The sequence below is a fragment of the Globicephala melas genome, chromosome 13 (genome assembly GCF_963455315.2).
Source record: "Globicephala melas chromosome 13, mGloMel1.2, whole genome shotgun sequence".
Classification (NCBI taxonomy): Eukaryota; Metazoa; Chordata; class Mammalia; order Artiodactyla; family Delphinidae; genus Globicephala; species Globicephala melas.
Genome location: NC_083326.1, coordinates 66,687,686 through 66,702,320, shown reverse-complemented (window position 1 = coordinate 66,702,320; position 14,635 = coordinate 66,687,686). Strand labels below are relative to the sequence as shown.

At 44.5% G+C, this 14,635-nt stretch overlaps 1 protein-coding gene across 7 annotated transcripts in view; it reads left to right on the top strand.

Annotated features, from left to right (window-relative positions):
* Window positions 1–60: 60 nt before the first annotated feature.
* TCN2 (transcobalamin 2) overlaps window positions 61–14,635 on the top strand; it is a 31,830-nt gene continuing 17,255 nt past the window's right edge. For 3 of the 7 annotated variants that reach the window (XM_060310560.1, XM_060310561.1, XM_060310554.1), the window contains exons 1-2: window positions 61–155; window positions 10,539–10,647. The gene's annotated coding sequence lies outside the window, so the exon portion shown is untranslated. Of the gene's footprint in view, window positions 183–10,538; window positions 10,648–14,635 lie in introns of all 7 variants that reach the window. The other 4 variants (XM_060310556.1, XM_060310557.2, XM_060310559.2 and 1 more) reach the window with 4 other exon arrangements.

Below are 14,635 nucleotides of genomic sequence, written 5' to 3'. Positions count from 1 at the left end.
ATGACGAGCGTTTGACGTTATAAGCCCCGTTGCCTGTTGGGATGGAAGGGGGCGGAAGACTTAGAGGCGACGCAGCGCCTTCTGGGATGCAGAGGAGAGAAGCACTCAGAGGTGTGGGAGTACGAGTCTCCCTTGTCTGAGAGGCCGCCTCGGCGGTGAGTGAAGCTGGGCGCGCTTCGCCGGTGACTATTGGCTTTTACGTTTGTCCATTCGCTGTTACCGGGATAAACAGAGCAAAAGCAGACTTTTTTCTTCACAGGGGTGGAGAGACTCGAGAGGCCACTTATATTTTCTGAGCCTTAGCGGAGGGTTGAAAAATGACGAAAGACCAAGCAGAATTACAGAACTCGTGGTATATTTAAAATGCACATTTAAGACGTTTTGAGCTTTTAATATGTATACACAAATTTCGTAGTGTGTTCCTCAAAGAATAATTACAAATTTATACAAATATTCACACCAAGTGGTGTGGTCTGGGAAGCAGGTAAAATTTGTAAAATTTGATGTTTTCTTCTTTCAGGCCTCTAAACTCCATTTGGAGATTGCCTCAAATTTTTATTTATTTATTAATTATTTAAGTTATTTTTGACTGCTGCGGCACATGGGATCTTCACTGAGGCATGGGGGATCTTTCGTTGTAACTCACAGGCTCCCCGGTCGTGGTGCGTGGGCTTCTCGCTAGTTCCGGCATGAGGGTTTTTCTCTCTCTAGTTGTGGCGCTCTGGTTCCAGAGCGTGTAGGCTCTGTAGTTTGCGGTACATGGGCTCTAGATGAGGCGCGAGAGCTCCATAGTTGTGGCGCACCGGCTTAGTTGCCCCTCAGCGTGTGGGATCTTAGTTCCCCGACCAGGGATTGAACCTGTGTCCCCTGCATTGTAAGGTGGACTTTTTACCACTGGACCACCAGGGAAGTCACAAGATTGCCTCATTTTTTTTTTTTTTTTTTTTTGGTACGCGGGCCTCTCACAGCTGTGGCCTCTCCCGTTGCTGAGCACAGGCTCGGGACGCGCAGGCTTAGCAGCCATGGCTCACGGGCCTAGCTGCTCCGTGGCACGTGGGATCTTCCCTGACCGGGGCACGAACCCGTGTCCCCTGCATTGGCAGGCGGACTCTCAACCACTGCGCCACCAGGGAAGACCCTGCCTCAAAATTTTGAATTTGAGGCCCTGTGAATGTGACCTGACCCAAAGTTGTAGTGATAGAACTCACCCTTTAAAGGTAAATACAGACATTAAACACTGGCTAGTGCTTGTTTTGAACAATGTGCATTTTATTATGTACTTTCAATTAAAGCTAAAGTAAAGTAAAAACCTAGTGATTCTACAAACAGCGAAAAATGAAATGAAATGAAAACCAGCTAGGGGAAGGTGAGCTGGCAGAACTTTGAATGAACTTGCCAGAGAGGTGTGAGGAAAACCAGGGTCATGTGGTGCTCCCAGCAGAAGACCAAGGAGTGTTCCAGAAGTGGGGCAGGAGAGAAGGAAGGATGGCAAAGATTGGTGCCACCATGAAAGTTATAAAAGGTGCAGAGGTGGTGGTCTCTATCACACCTCTGTTTAATTCATCAGTCTGGTGCCTGCAGAAACTGGATTGATTCTGGAGAATGACTATAGATTACTGTGCACTCAAGCAAGTAATAGCCCTGATCACAATTGATGCGCTTGAAATTGTTTCATTGCTAGAGCAGATTAATAAGGCTTGAGGTATATGGTTTGTTGCCATTGATTTAGCAAGTTCATTCTTTTACATTCCACTTAGAAAAGAGGATCAGGACTTCCCTGGCGGTCCAGTGGTTAAGACTCCACGCTTCCAATGCAGGGGGCCCGGGTTCGATCCCTGGTCTGGTAACTAAGATCCCGCATGCTGCGTGGTGCGGCCAAAAAATAAAGAGGATCAGAAACACTTCTCATTCTCATGGAACTGACAATAATATTCATTTAGTTTTACGTTGGGGCTATGTTAACTCTCCTGCCCTCTGTTATAATACTAGTCTGAAGAGATCTGGATCATCGGAACAGCTCACAGATGTGACACTGATCTGTTACACTGATATCATGCTGATCAGACAGGACATGTAGAGAGGGCTCTGAAGCAGGTCCTGGCTGCAGAGCAAACCGTGCCTCACTTGGACCATCGGATCCAGCAGACCCTATGGTGTTGGTGGAGTCAGCGGAGGGAAAGATTCAGTATAGAGCTTATGGCAAGCCCCAGTGGGAGAATCACAATGCAGAACTCTGGAATTCTTGGGCAAGGTCATGCCACCTACTGCAGAGAAGTGTACACCATTGAAGAAATACCTGCAGGCTTGTTACTGAGCCCTGGTATAAAACAGTTGGCCATTTGTCATCAAGTGACCAAGTTCAGAACTTCCAATTATGAGTTGGGTTATTTTGGACCCAGTGAGGAATAAAAGTAAATGGGCCCAGCAGAGGTCATTGTAAATATAATCAAGCCCTCCTGGGACCAGAGGGCACAAGTAAGCTGCATGAGCGAGTAGCCTAGGACCCCTATTGCACACAACAGTTGCTCCAAAATCCCTTCCCTGTTTGCCCCTAAGCCTGTATGGAGGTCCCACATGACTAGCTGAAAACGAGGAGGAAAAGACTCAAGCTTGGTTTATGGACAGGTTGGCTCAGTGCACAGGTGCAAAGCAAAAATAGACCACAGCTACATAGCAGCCACTTTCAGAGTTGGTCTTGAAAGACAGTGGAGATGGAAAATCTTCCCAATAGGTGGAGCTGCAAGCAGTCATCCGCTTTTTATGGAAGGAAAAGTGACCTAAGTTGAAAATACAGATAGGTTCCTGAGCAGTGGTCAGTGGTCTGGCTGTCTGGAAGGGGATCTGGAAGGAAAAGGACTAGAATGTAGAGATAAGGAGATCTGAGGTAGAGGCATATGGCTGGATGAGAGAAATAGAGAAAACACTGAGCCCCCAGTATGCCACTATTCCTTGAGGAGACCAACTGGCCACTTGACAATTCAGCTACAGTGGGCCTTTCTGTCCTGGAAATGTCACCAGTTTGTCCTGAGAGAGAGAGATACCTAACCTGGGCAAGGGTCTGCCTTGTCTGCCTGCAGACTCAGCCAGAGCCACTATTCAGCAGCCTATGGAATGCCTGATCTACAAGCATGGAATCCCACGTATCATAGCCTTCAACAGGGACCTGTTTTACATGCAGGGAGGTGTAGGAGTAGGCCCATGGCCTTGGGATCCCATGGATATACCACCTACTGCACCATCCAGAGACATCCAGCATCACAGAATGCTGGAACAGCCTTCTACAAGCATAGCTGAGGTACCAGCTTGGAGGAAATACTCTGTGATAAGCTAACCCACTTACTCCCAATGACTCACTGGGAGAATATTGTGCTTCCCATTCCTGTAACTCTGAGCTCTGCAATGTTGGAGACCCTGGTCCTCAAAGAGGACATGCTTTTCCCAGGGGACACAGAAAGGGTTCCATTGAATTATAAGTTGTGGCTACCACATGGGTACTTTGACCTTCTTGTGCACAGGGACCAGCAGGTTTGAAGAATTTTTCGCACGGTTTGCTCTGCAGCCAGGACCTGCTTCAGAGCCCTCTCTACACGTCCTGTCTGATCAGCATGATATCAGTGTAACAGATCAGTGTCACATCTGTGGGCTGTTCCGATGATCCAGATCTCTTCAGACTAGTATTATAACAGAGGGCAGGAGAGTTAACATAGCCCCAACGTAAAACTAAATGAATATTATTGTCAGTTCCATGAGAATGAGAAGTGTTTCTGATCCTCTTTATTTTTTGGCCGCACCACGCAGCATGTGGGATCTTAGTTACCAACACTGAGAGGCCCGCGTACCACAACAACAACAAAAAGACACATGCACCCCAATGTTCACAATGGGGATGGGACAACACGTGCAGAACCCAGGTGAGCTGCTTGGGAGCCTCCTGGCACTCCATTGCCCACTGCAACTGAGAATGGACACATGAATTACCCCTGGCATGAAAAGAGTTAACATACCAAGGGTTCACGACCCTCAGCAATAAGGTTTGGGTTATGCTATCAAGACCTGCTGAGGTAAGAGCTGAGACTCAGGTGAGTTTAGGATGGATGGTGGAAGAAGATGAATACCAACTGCAGCCCTGAGTCACGGATCAACCAAAGCAATGGAGGTTATGGTTTATTCTAGTAGCATCCCTTTTCTTAGGTTCCACTCAGGAAGCGAGGCCCATGGAACTATCTCTGAACCTGTGTGGAGAAGTAAATGTATGTGGTGCAAGGGGTAGACTGTAGTGGCTTCAAAACATGTCTCTCAGGCCTCCTACTGTGGGGAGCACAATTGCCCAATCGCCCCAGCTGTGCTCTGAAACCCATCGAGTGCTAGTGCAAAGGCTGTGCTTCCCATGGGCTCCCAGCCAATGACTGAGCACAGCAAGGATACTGATGGAGGCCTGGTCCTTGGAGTCACAGGGCTCCTCTGTTGGGTGACTGTTTTGTGTCAGTCTCAGCCTATCATCGATAGTGATGCTATTGGCTAGGAGTGCCTGGGGGGCCTGTACTACCAGTGGGAGCCCCCCACACCCCAGACGTTTCCCCAACTGGAGCCAGTGTCGTGGACAGACTAGTCCTTGTGATTGCAAGATACACCTCAGCAACAACCATTAGGGAACTTTGGGGGGAAAAGAAAAGGTTTATTACAAGTCTTGGAGGGTACCTGGCACGTCTGGGGCCACACAGCAAGGTCACAGGTAGAGAGAGAGAGAGCATGCACCTGGGGTTTTGCCTTTATTGGGGTTGAGGATGAGGTGCCTAGGGTTTCACAGGTTCACTCTTTATTGGCAAATTTAAAACAGAAGAGCCAGAATTAGGACACAGGAAGGGAAAAGTGGGGTCACTCAAGCAGTCAGTTATGTAGGTTACCCAGGACTTTCTAAAAGGGGAATTTTGGGGAATTCCCTGGGAGTCTAGCAGTTAGGACTCTGCACTTTCACTGCCGAAGAGGCAGGTTCAATCCCTGGTCAGAGAACTAAGATCTCACAAGCCGCTGGGCTAAAAGAAAAAAGTGGGGGAGGGACTTCTTGGGTGGGGGCAGCCTGTCTCCTTATCTATTTGTTTAACTAGTAACTGTGTTCCACAAAATGTTTGAGGTGCGTGTCTTTGAAATGAATGCCTCAGCAATCGAAAGCTTAATGTCAGGCACTTAAAATTAAAAAAAAAAAAGCTTACTGTCAGGCACTTACACTACAGTAACTTTTTTTTTTTTTATTTATTTTTATTTTTGGCTGCATTGGGTCTTTGTTGCTGCGCTCGGGCTTTTCTGTAGTTGCGGTGAGCAGGCTTCTCATTGGGTGGCTTCTCTTGTTGCAGCCCACGGGCTCTAGGCACGTGGGCTTCAGTAGTTGTGGCTCGCAGGCTCTAGACCGCAGGCTCAGTAGTTGTGGCGCACAGGCTTAGTTGCTCCGCGGCACGTGGAATCTTCCCAGACCAGGGCTCGAACACATGTCCTCTGCATTGGCAGGCGGATTCTTAACCACTGAGCTGCCAGGGAAGCCCCACTACAGTAACTTTGATCCCAGGGCTTGCCGTAGGCCTTGCTGAAAGTTTCTTAAATCTCTACAGCATTAATTATTAGAGAAATGCAAATCAAAACTACAATGAGGTATCACCTTACACCGTTCAGAATGGCCATTATCAAAAAACCTAGAAACATAACTAATAAGAACCTGCTATATAAAAAATAAATAAAATAAAATTCAAAAACAAAAAAAATCTAGAAACAATAAATGCCAGAAAGGGTGTGGTGAAAAGGGAACCCTCCTGCACTGTTGGTGGGAATGTAAATTGATACAGCCGCTGTGGAGAACAGTATGGAGTTTCCTTAAAAAACTAAAAATAGAACTACCATATGACCCAGCAATCCCACTACTGGGCATATACCCAGAGAAAACCATAATTCAAAAAGACACATGTGGGCTTCCCTGGTGGTGCAGTGGTTGAGAGTCCACCTGCCGATGCAGGGGACAGGGGTTCGTGCCCCGGACCGGGAAGAACCCACATGCCGCGGAGCGGCTGGGCCTGTGAGCCATGGCCGCTGAGCCTGCGCGTCTGGAGCCTGTGCTCCACAGCGGGAGAGGCCACAACACTGAGAGGCCCGCTTACCACAACAACAACAACAAAAAGACACATGCACCCCAATGTTCATTTCAGCACTATTTACAATAGCCAGGACATGGAAGCAACCTAAATGCCCATCAACAGACAAATGATTAAAGAAGATGTGGTACATATATACAATGGAATATTAGCCATAAAAAGGAACGAAATTGGGTCATTTGTAGAGATGTGGATGGATCTAGAGACTGTCATACAGTGAAGTAAGTCGGAAATAGAAAAACAAATATCGTATATTAACGCATATATGTGGAACCTAGAAAAATGGTACAGATGAACCTGTTTGCAGGGCAGAAATAGAGACACAGATGTCGAGAACAAACGTATGGACACCAAGGGGGGAAGTGGCAGGGGTGGTGGTGGTGGCGTGATGAATTGGGAGATTGACATATATACACTAATATGTATAAAATAGATAATTAATAAGAACCTGCTGTATAAAAAATAAATTCAAAAATTCAAAAAACAAAAACAAAAAGACATGTACCACAATGTTCATTGCAGCACTATTTACAATAACCAGGACATGGAACCAACCTAAATGTCCATCAACAGATGAATGGATAAAGAAGATGTGGCACATATATACAGTGGAATATTACTCGCCATAAAAAGAAACAAAATTGAGTTATTTGTAGTGAGGTGGATGGACCTAGAGTCTGTCATACAGAGTGAAGTAAGTCAGAAAGAGAAAAACAAACACCGTATGCTAACGCATATATGTGGAATCTAAAAACAAAAACAAAAAAAATGGTACTGATGAACCTATTTGCAGGGCAGGAATAAAGAGGTAGACATAGAGAATGAACTTGAGGACATGGGGTGGGAGGGCGAAGCTGGGGTGAAGTGAGAGTAGCATTGACATATATACACTACCGAATGTAAAATAGCTAGTGGGAAGCAGCAACATAGCACAGGGAGATCGGCTTGGTGATTTGCGATGACCTAGAGAGGTGGGATAGGGAGGGTGTGAGGGAGGCTCAAGAGGGAGGGGATGTGGGGATATATGTATGCATATGGATGATTCACTTTGTTGTACAACAGAAAGTAACACAGTATTGTGAAGCAATTATACTCCAGTAAAGATCTATTAAAAAAAAATATCTCTACAGCAGTCTCAGACCTCCCTTACCTATTTCCTTCCTTCCCTCTCTCCTTCACAGGGGTCAGACCTGCACCATAGTCTGACAGGTCCACTGGCTTCCTCTGGTTCCCTTTCCCTTTATACTCATAGAATTTTCCCCGATCAATCCTATGCACATCTAATACCATCTTGGCATCTGCTCTTGGAGGACCAGGACTAACACAACCAGTCATAGATTTATAGCTTGATTTTTCACAAACCAAATACACCCATATAAGCAGTACCCAGCTCAGGAAACAGAACGTGACCAGCGCCCATGAGCCCTCCCTGCAGTGCCCCCTTCCAGTTCCTATCCCTCAAAGAGAATCACTAATCAAATTCCCACATCATACCTTAGTTTTGCCTATTTTTCAACTCTCTGTGGACAAAAAAATGTCACCTGCTGTATCAGTAAAAAAAAAAAAAGGATGTTCCTGCCATCAGGCCATCAGCCACTGCAGCAGCCTCACTGGGCATCCTTGCTACGAAGTCCAAGCTCATACTACTCACTGCACGACAGGCCAATAAATTGAGAGATGAGTTGTTGGGGCAAGGAATAGCGACTTTATTCAGAAAGCCAGCAGACCGAGAAGATGGTGGACTCATGTCCCAAAGAACCATCTTGCCTGAGTTAGAATTCAGGCTTCATTTATACTAAAAGGGGAGGGAGTAAAGTCAAACATTTCCTGGTTCTGGTCAGCCTCAGGAGGGGATGTGTTAGTTTCCTCCTTCCTGTAGTCATTCACAGGTGGGCCTGGTCTGGATGTGAGCCAAACAAAGGGATTTTAGCTTAGTGCTCATCACCTGGGAGGCAGGGGTCCCAGAGGAGGGTCATTATAATTCAAGCTTATAGGCAACATCCCTTTAGTGATTAACTTGTAATAGAATTCCCTATTACACCCTGAAGGGATTCAGATGGAGAAAAACAGGATACTAGCCCTAGATAGCTAAAGTGCATATCAAAGGAATGATTTCAATGAGCCCAGACTCTTGCATCTTCCCATACATAGAAAAGCACTAAATTCATTAACTTGAGATGTCTGTTTTCTCTTTAATTAACAGTAATCTTTTGATGTTCCAACTACCTGGGCTTTTTGTTGTTTTTCGTTTGTTTGCTGTTTCTTTGTGTGTTTTTTGTTTATTTTTTTGCAAAAACTCCTCTATGTATCCTGGCTCCTCCCTTACCTCTTCAGAACAGTCCCTTAGAGTTATCTGAGAGGCTGTATCCTGGGCTTAAGTCCTCAGAAAGTCTGCTGAATAAAACATAATTTTAGGGCTTCCCTGGTGGCGCAGTGGTTGAGAGTCCGCCTGCTGATGCAGGGGACACGGGTTCGTGCCCTGGTCTGGGAAGATCCCACATGGCGCAGAGCGCCTGGGCCCGTGAACCATGGCCGCTGAGCCTGCGCGTCCGGAGCCTGTGCTACGCAACGGGAGAGGCCACAACAGTGAGAGGCCCGCGTACCGCAAAAAAAAAAAAAAAAAAAAAAAAAAATTCGGCATGGGGGAATTCCCTGGCAGTCCAATGGTTAGGACTCTGTGCTTCCACTGCAGGGGGCACAGGTTCAATCCCTGGTCAGGGAACTAAGATCCCTGTGTGGCACAGCCATAAAAAAAAAAAAAAAAAAAGAAATTGGGGATGGGGTCAGTTGACTGTTTCTGTCTATAAGTCTTATGCAGTTGAAATCATGAAAGCTGGAATAGTCTGAGGGCTGGAGAAGCTGGGGGCTGGCTGGACATGCTTCTGTTTCTTCAGGTAATCACAGGGCTTCTTCAGGTAATCATGTGGATTACTTTCCTGGGCCAATTTAGGCTTCCACCCAGGATAGCAGCCTCAGGGTGGTTGGACTGTTTACACAACAGCTCTCAAGTGTTGCCAAGAGCAAGGTGGCAGTGCATTATCTTTTCTGACTTGAAGTCATATATTATCACTTCTTGTATATTCTGCAACTTACAAGCAAGTCACAAATCTGCCCAGATTCAAAGGGAGAGGACTTAGACTTTGTGAATGAATGACAAAATTATAGAAGACCACAGTGGGATGGGGTATTGTTGCAGCCATCATTGCAAAATACAATCTGATATATGCTCTTTGTCTCTATTAATGCTTTTTGCCTAAGACTATTTGATCTGATAATAATATAGCTAAGCCAGCTTTATTTTGGTTGGTATTTTTCTGGTATATCTTTTTCTAACCTTTCACTTTTAATCTTTTTGCATTTTTATGTTATAGGAATTTCTCTTGAAAACAGAATATAGCTGGGTATTTTAAAAACCAACCTGATAGTCTTCGCCCTTGAACTGGATAGTTTAATCCATTTATATGGATTGTGATGGCTGATATATTTGGGTTTCTGTCTTCTGTCTTATTTTTGTTCTACCTATTCAGTTTTTCTGGGTTTCTTTTTTCTCCCCCTCCTTTTTGTTTTCTTTTAGATTAAATTCTCCCCACAATAATTCTGTTTGTCCTTCTACTAGTTTACATACTGTTTCTGTTCTTTAAATGATTATCCAAAATTTTTAACTTACACTTAAAATCAATAGACCCTCCAGAACATAGGATTATTTATTTAAGGACACCAGCAAAATACCTTCAAAGTCCACAGAAATGATGAGATGATGATTTTAAGGACTCCTCCTTTTTTTTTTAAAAGAAGTAGACTTTATTTTGGGGACTTCCCTGGTGGTCCAGTGCTTAAGAATCTGCCTTCCAATGCAGGGGACGTGGCTTCGATCCCTGGTTGGGGAACTAAGATCCCACATGCCACGGGGCAACTAAGCCCACGTGCCACAATTACTGAGCCCACGTGCCACAATTACTGAGCCCACGTGCCACAACTAGAGAGAAGCCTGCGAGCCGCAACTAAGACCCAGTGCAGCCAAATAAATAAATAGATAGATAGATTTTATTTTTAATTTTTCCCCCGCGCCACACCACACAGCATGTGGGATCTTATTTCCCCGACAAGGAATCGAACCCACACCCCCTGCATTGGAAGCGTGGAGTCTTAACCACTGAACTGCCAGGAAAGTCGCCAGGACTTTATTTTTTAGAACAGCTTTAGCTTTACATAAAAATTGCGTAGGTAGTGCAGAGAATTCCCATATATCCCACAGTCAGTTTTTCTTATTATTAACATCTAACATTAGTATGGTACATTTGTTACAATTAATGAACCAGTATTGATACTTTATTATTAATATACATTATTCAGATTTCCTTAGTTTTAAACCTAATATCTTTTTTTTTTTTTCTGTTCCAGGACACCACGTTACATTTGTCATGTCTCCTTAGGCTCCTCTTGGCTGTGACAGTTTCTCACACCTTCCTTATTTGTGATGACCTTGACAGTTTTGAGGAGTCCTGGTCAGGTATTTTGCAGGATGTTTGGAATTTGTTTTTTTACTCATGGTTAAACTGGGGGTTGGAGGGACTTCCCTGGTGGTCCAGTGGGTAAGACTCCGCATTCCCAATACAGGGGGCCCAGGTTGGGTCCCTTGTTGGAGAACTAGATCCCAGATGCATGCTGCAACTAAGACCCAGCATAGCCAAAATAAATAAATAAAATAAATAATAAATAAATTTTTTAAAAACTGTGGGTTGGAGGAAGAAGACCACAGAGGCGAAGTGCCATTTTCATCACATCCTATCAAGGGTGTATGCTGTCAACATGATTGTTCACCTTGGCTTTGGTCATTTGGTTGATGAATTGCTTGTTGGGCTTCTCGATTGTAAGGATGCTCTTCCTCCCACCCACTTTCCGTACTGTATTTTTTGGAAGGAAGTCACTCTGCACAGCCCACACTTAGGGAGTGGGGAGTTATGCTCCCCCTCCTTGAAGGCAGAGTATCTGCATATATTATTGGGAATTTTTCTGCATGAGAGATTTGTCTCTTATCCATTTGTCTTAGTCTGTCTGGGCTGCTATAACAAAATACCATAGACTTGCTATAACAAAATACCATACCATTAGTAGCTTGCAAAGAACAGAAATTTGTTTCTCACAGTTCTGGAGGCTGGAAAGTCCACTACCAAGGTGCCGACAGATTGGGTGTCTGGTGAGGGCTTGCTTTCTGGTTCATAGACAGCCAAATTTTCACTGTGTCTTCACATAGCTGAAGGAGTGAGGGCTCTCTCCGGGGTCTCTCTTTTTAAAAAAATTTTATTGAAATATGGTTGTTTTATAGTGTGTTAGTTTCAGGTGTATAATAAAGTGATTCAGTTATTTATATAGATATATTTATAGATATATTTATATATATATATTCTTTTTTTTAACATTCTCTTCCATTATAGGTTATTACAAGATATTAAGTATAGTTCCCTGTGCTATACAGTAGGTCCTTGTTAGTTATCTACTGGGGTATCTTTTATAAGGAGTCTAATCCCATGCATGACGGCTCCTAATTACCTCCCAAAGGCCCCACCTCCAGAAAACATGGCATGGGGATTAGGTTTCAACACATGAATTTGGGGGGACACAAACATTCAGTGTATGTCAGTGTTTATTTATTTGTTGAATCATTTATTTATATCAGTATGTAAGCATGGATATTTATTTTTTACTTTGGGTTATAGTCTAATATCACTTTTGTTGCTCAAATTATTCCAGCTTTGGCCACTAGGGGCCCCCCTTCAGTTTGCTCCTGTATCCCTTTGACATGATCAGTGTGGGTGCACGTGTGCATGTGTGTACTTCCTTACCTTCTGGACCTATAAGATGCTCCAGGCTCATCTTGCATATTTCTTGTCCCAGTCCTAGTATCAGTCATATTAGGGGAACCTGGTTCCTTTTATTGGAGAATGGTTATTATAAATCAAAATCTGGGCACTCAGTAATCTTATTGCTACTGTGCTGTCTTTGCTTCTAGACCCTCTCAGCTGACAGCAAAAAGTATGTTTGTGTATACTGTTCTGTTGTGTACACACATACCTATAACTATTTCTGGATGTAACCATCTTTGTCTGTATTTAGCTAAACATGAATTCATGCTGATGTCTCCACCACACCGTCACCACACAGATCATTCTAGCCTCCTCCCCTTGCTTGTCTGTAAACCCCGACTCCAACAGTGAGAAGCCTGACTTCTGTAACCTGCCATCCATTTGCTTAATTGTTCAATTCCAATACTCATGTCTGCTAGCATCAGAATTATTAACTCTCACCCTCATGATGTAGTGCTTATGTGCAGATCTTCTTGCCTTTATTCTACAGACCCGACTCATCATCACAGTTTCTTAGGCCAGCACTCTTTCCCCCACTCTTTTTTTTTTTTTTTTTAACAAATTTATTTATTTTTGGCTGTGCTGGGTCTTCTTTGCTGTGTGCGGGCTTTTCTCTAGTTGCGGTGAGTGGGGGCTACTCTGTTGCGGTGTGCGGGCTTCTCATCGCGGTGGCTTCTCTTGTTGCAGAGCACGGGCTCTAGGCGCGTGGCCTTCAGTAGTTGTGGCTCGTGGGCTCTAGAGCACAGGCTCAGTAGTTGTAGCACACGGGCTTAGTTGCTCCACAGCATGTGGGATCTTCCCGGACCAAGGCTCGAACCCGTGTCCCCTACATTGGCAGGCGGATTCTTAACCACTGTGCCACTGGGGAAGTCCTCCCCCACTCTTTTGGTGAGGTTGCTTCATACATTTGTAATACAATTAGATTGTTTGTCACATTCTGCATTCTATCCTGGGATCCCGTCGTCTCCTGAATAATATTTTTTTAATTTGCATGCGTTAAGTTCACTGTGTGTGCTGTAAAGTTCTATAGGTTTTGACAAATATGTAGTATTATATATCCACCATTATACTCTCATACAGTTTTGCCATACTTGCTTCACCTATTCAACCCTCCCTTCCCCTACTCTTTCCCCCCAGCCTCTGGCAACTACTGATCTTCTTACTATTTACCATAGTTTTGCCTTTTCCACAATGCTGTGTAATAGGAATAATCGGAGACCTTTCAGTCTTGCCCCTTTCTTCCCTCGGCAATATGAATTTAAGTTTCACCCCTGTCTTTTTGTGGCTTAATAGCTCATTTATTTTACTTTTAAATTTTTTTTGGCTGTGCCACTCAGCATGTGGGATCTTAGTTCCCTGACCAGGGATCAAACCCATGCGTCCCTTGCATTGGAAGTGTGGAGTCTTAACCACTGGACAGCCAAGGAAGTCCAATAGCTCATTTCTTTTTTTCTTTTTTTTTTTGCAGTACGCGGGCCTCTCACTGTTGTGGCCTCTCCCATTGCGGAGCGCAGGCTCCGGACGCACAGGCTCAGCGGCCATGGCTCATGGGCGCAGCTGCTCTGCAGCATGTGGGATCTTCCCAGACCGGGGCACGAACCCATGTTCCCTGCATCGGCAGGCGGACTCTCAACCACTGCGCCACCAGGGAAGCCCCAATAGCTCATTTCTTTTAATTGCTATTTTCAGTTATATAATATTTCATAGTATATATGTACCAGAATGTGTTTATCCATTCACCTATGGAAAGACACCTTGGTTGCTTCCAGTTTTTGGCAATTATGTATGAAGTTGTTATAAACTCTCACATGCAGATTTTTGTGTGGATATAAGTATTCATATCTGTTGGGTAAACAGCTAGGAGCACGATTGTGGAATCTGATAGTGAAACTATGTTTTGCTTTGTAAGTAACTGCCAACTGTCTTCCAAAGTGGCTGTACCATGTTGCATTCCCACCAGCAGTGAGTGACAATTCCTGTTGTTCCACATCCTTGCCAACATTTGGTGATGTCAGTGTTTTGGATTTGAGCTATTCTAATAGGTATATAGTGGTATCATTGTTGTTTTAATTTGCAGTTACCTGGTGACATATGAAATGGAGCATCTTTTTATATGCTTATTTGCCATCTATATATCATCTCTGGTGAGATGTCTGTTCAGGTCTTTGGTCTATTTTTAAATTGGGTTGTTTGTTTTCTTATTGTTGAGTTTCAAGGGTTCTTTGGATAACCATCTTTTTTTTTTTGCGGTACGCGGGCCTCTCACTGTCGTGGCCTCTCCCGTTGGGAGCACAGGCACCGGACGCGCAGGCTCAGCGGCCATGGCTCACGGGCCTAGCCGCTCCGCGGCATGTGGGATCTTCCCGGACTGGGGCACGAACCCGTGTCCCCTGCATCGGCAGGCAGACTCTCAACCACTGCGCCACCAGGGAAGCCCCTGGATAACCATCTTTTATCAGATATATCATTTGCAAATATCTTCTCCCACACTGTGGCTTGTCTTCTCATTCTCTTGACTGTGTCCTTAGCAGAGCAGAAGTGTTTTTTTTTTTAAATGAAGTCCAGCTTAGCAATCATTTCTTTTATAGACCATGCCTTTGATGTTATATCTTTTTTTTTTTTTTTGCGGTACGC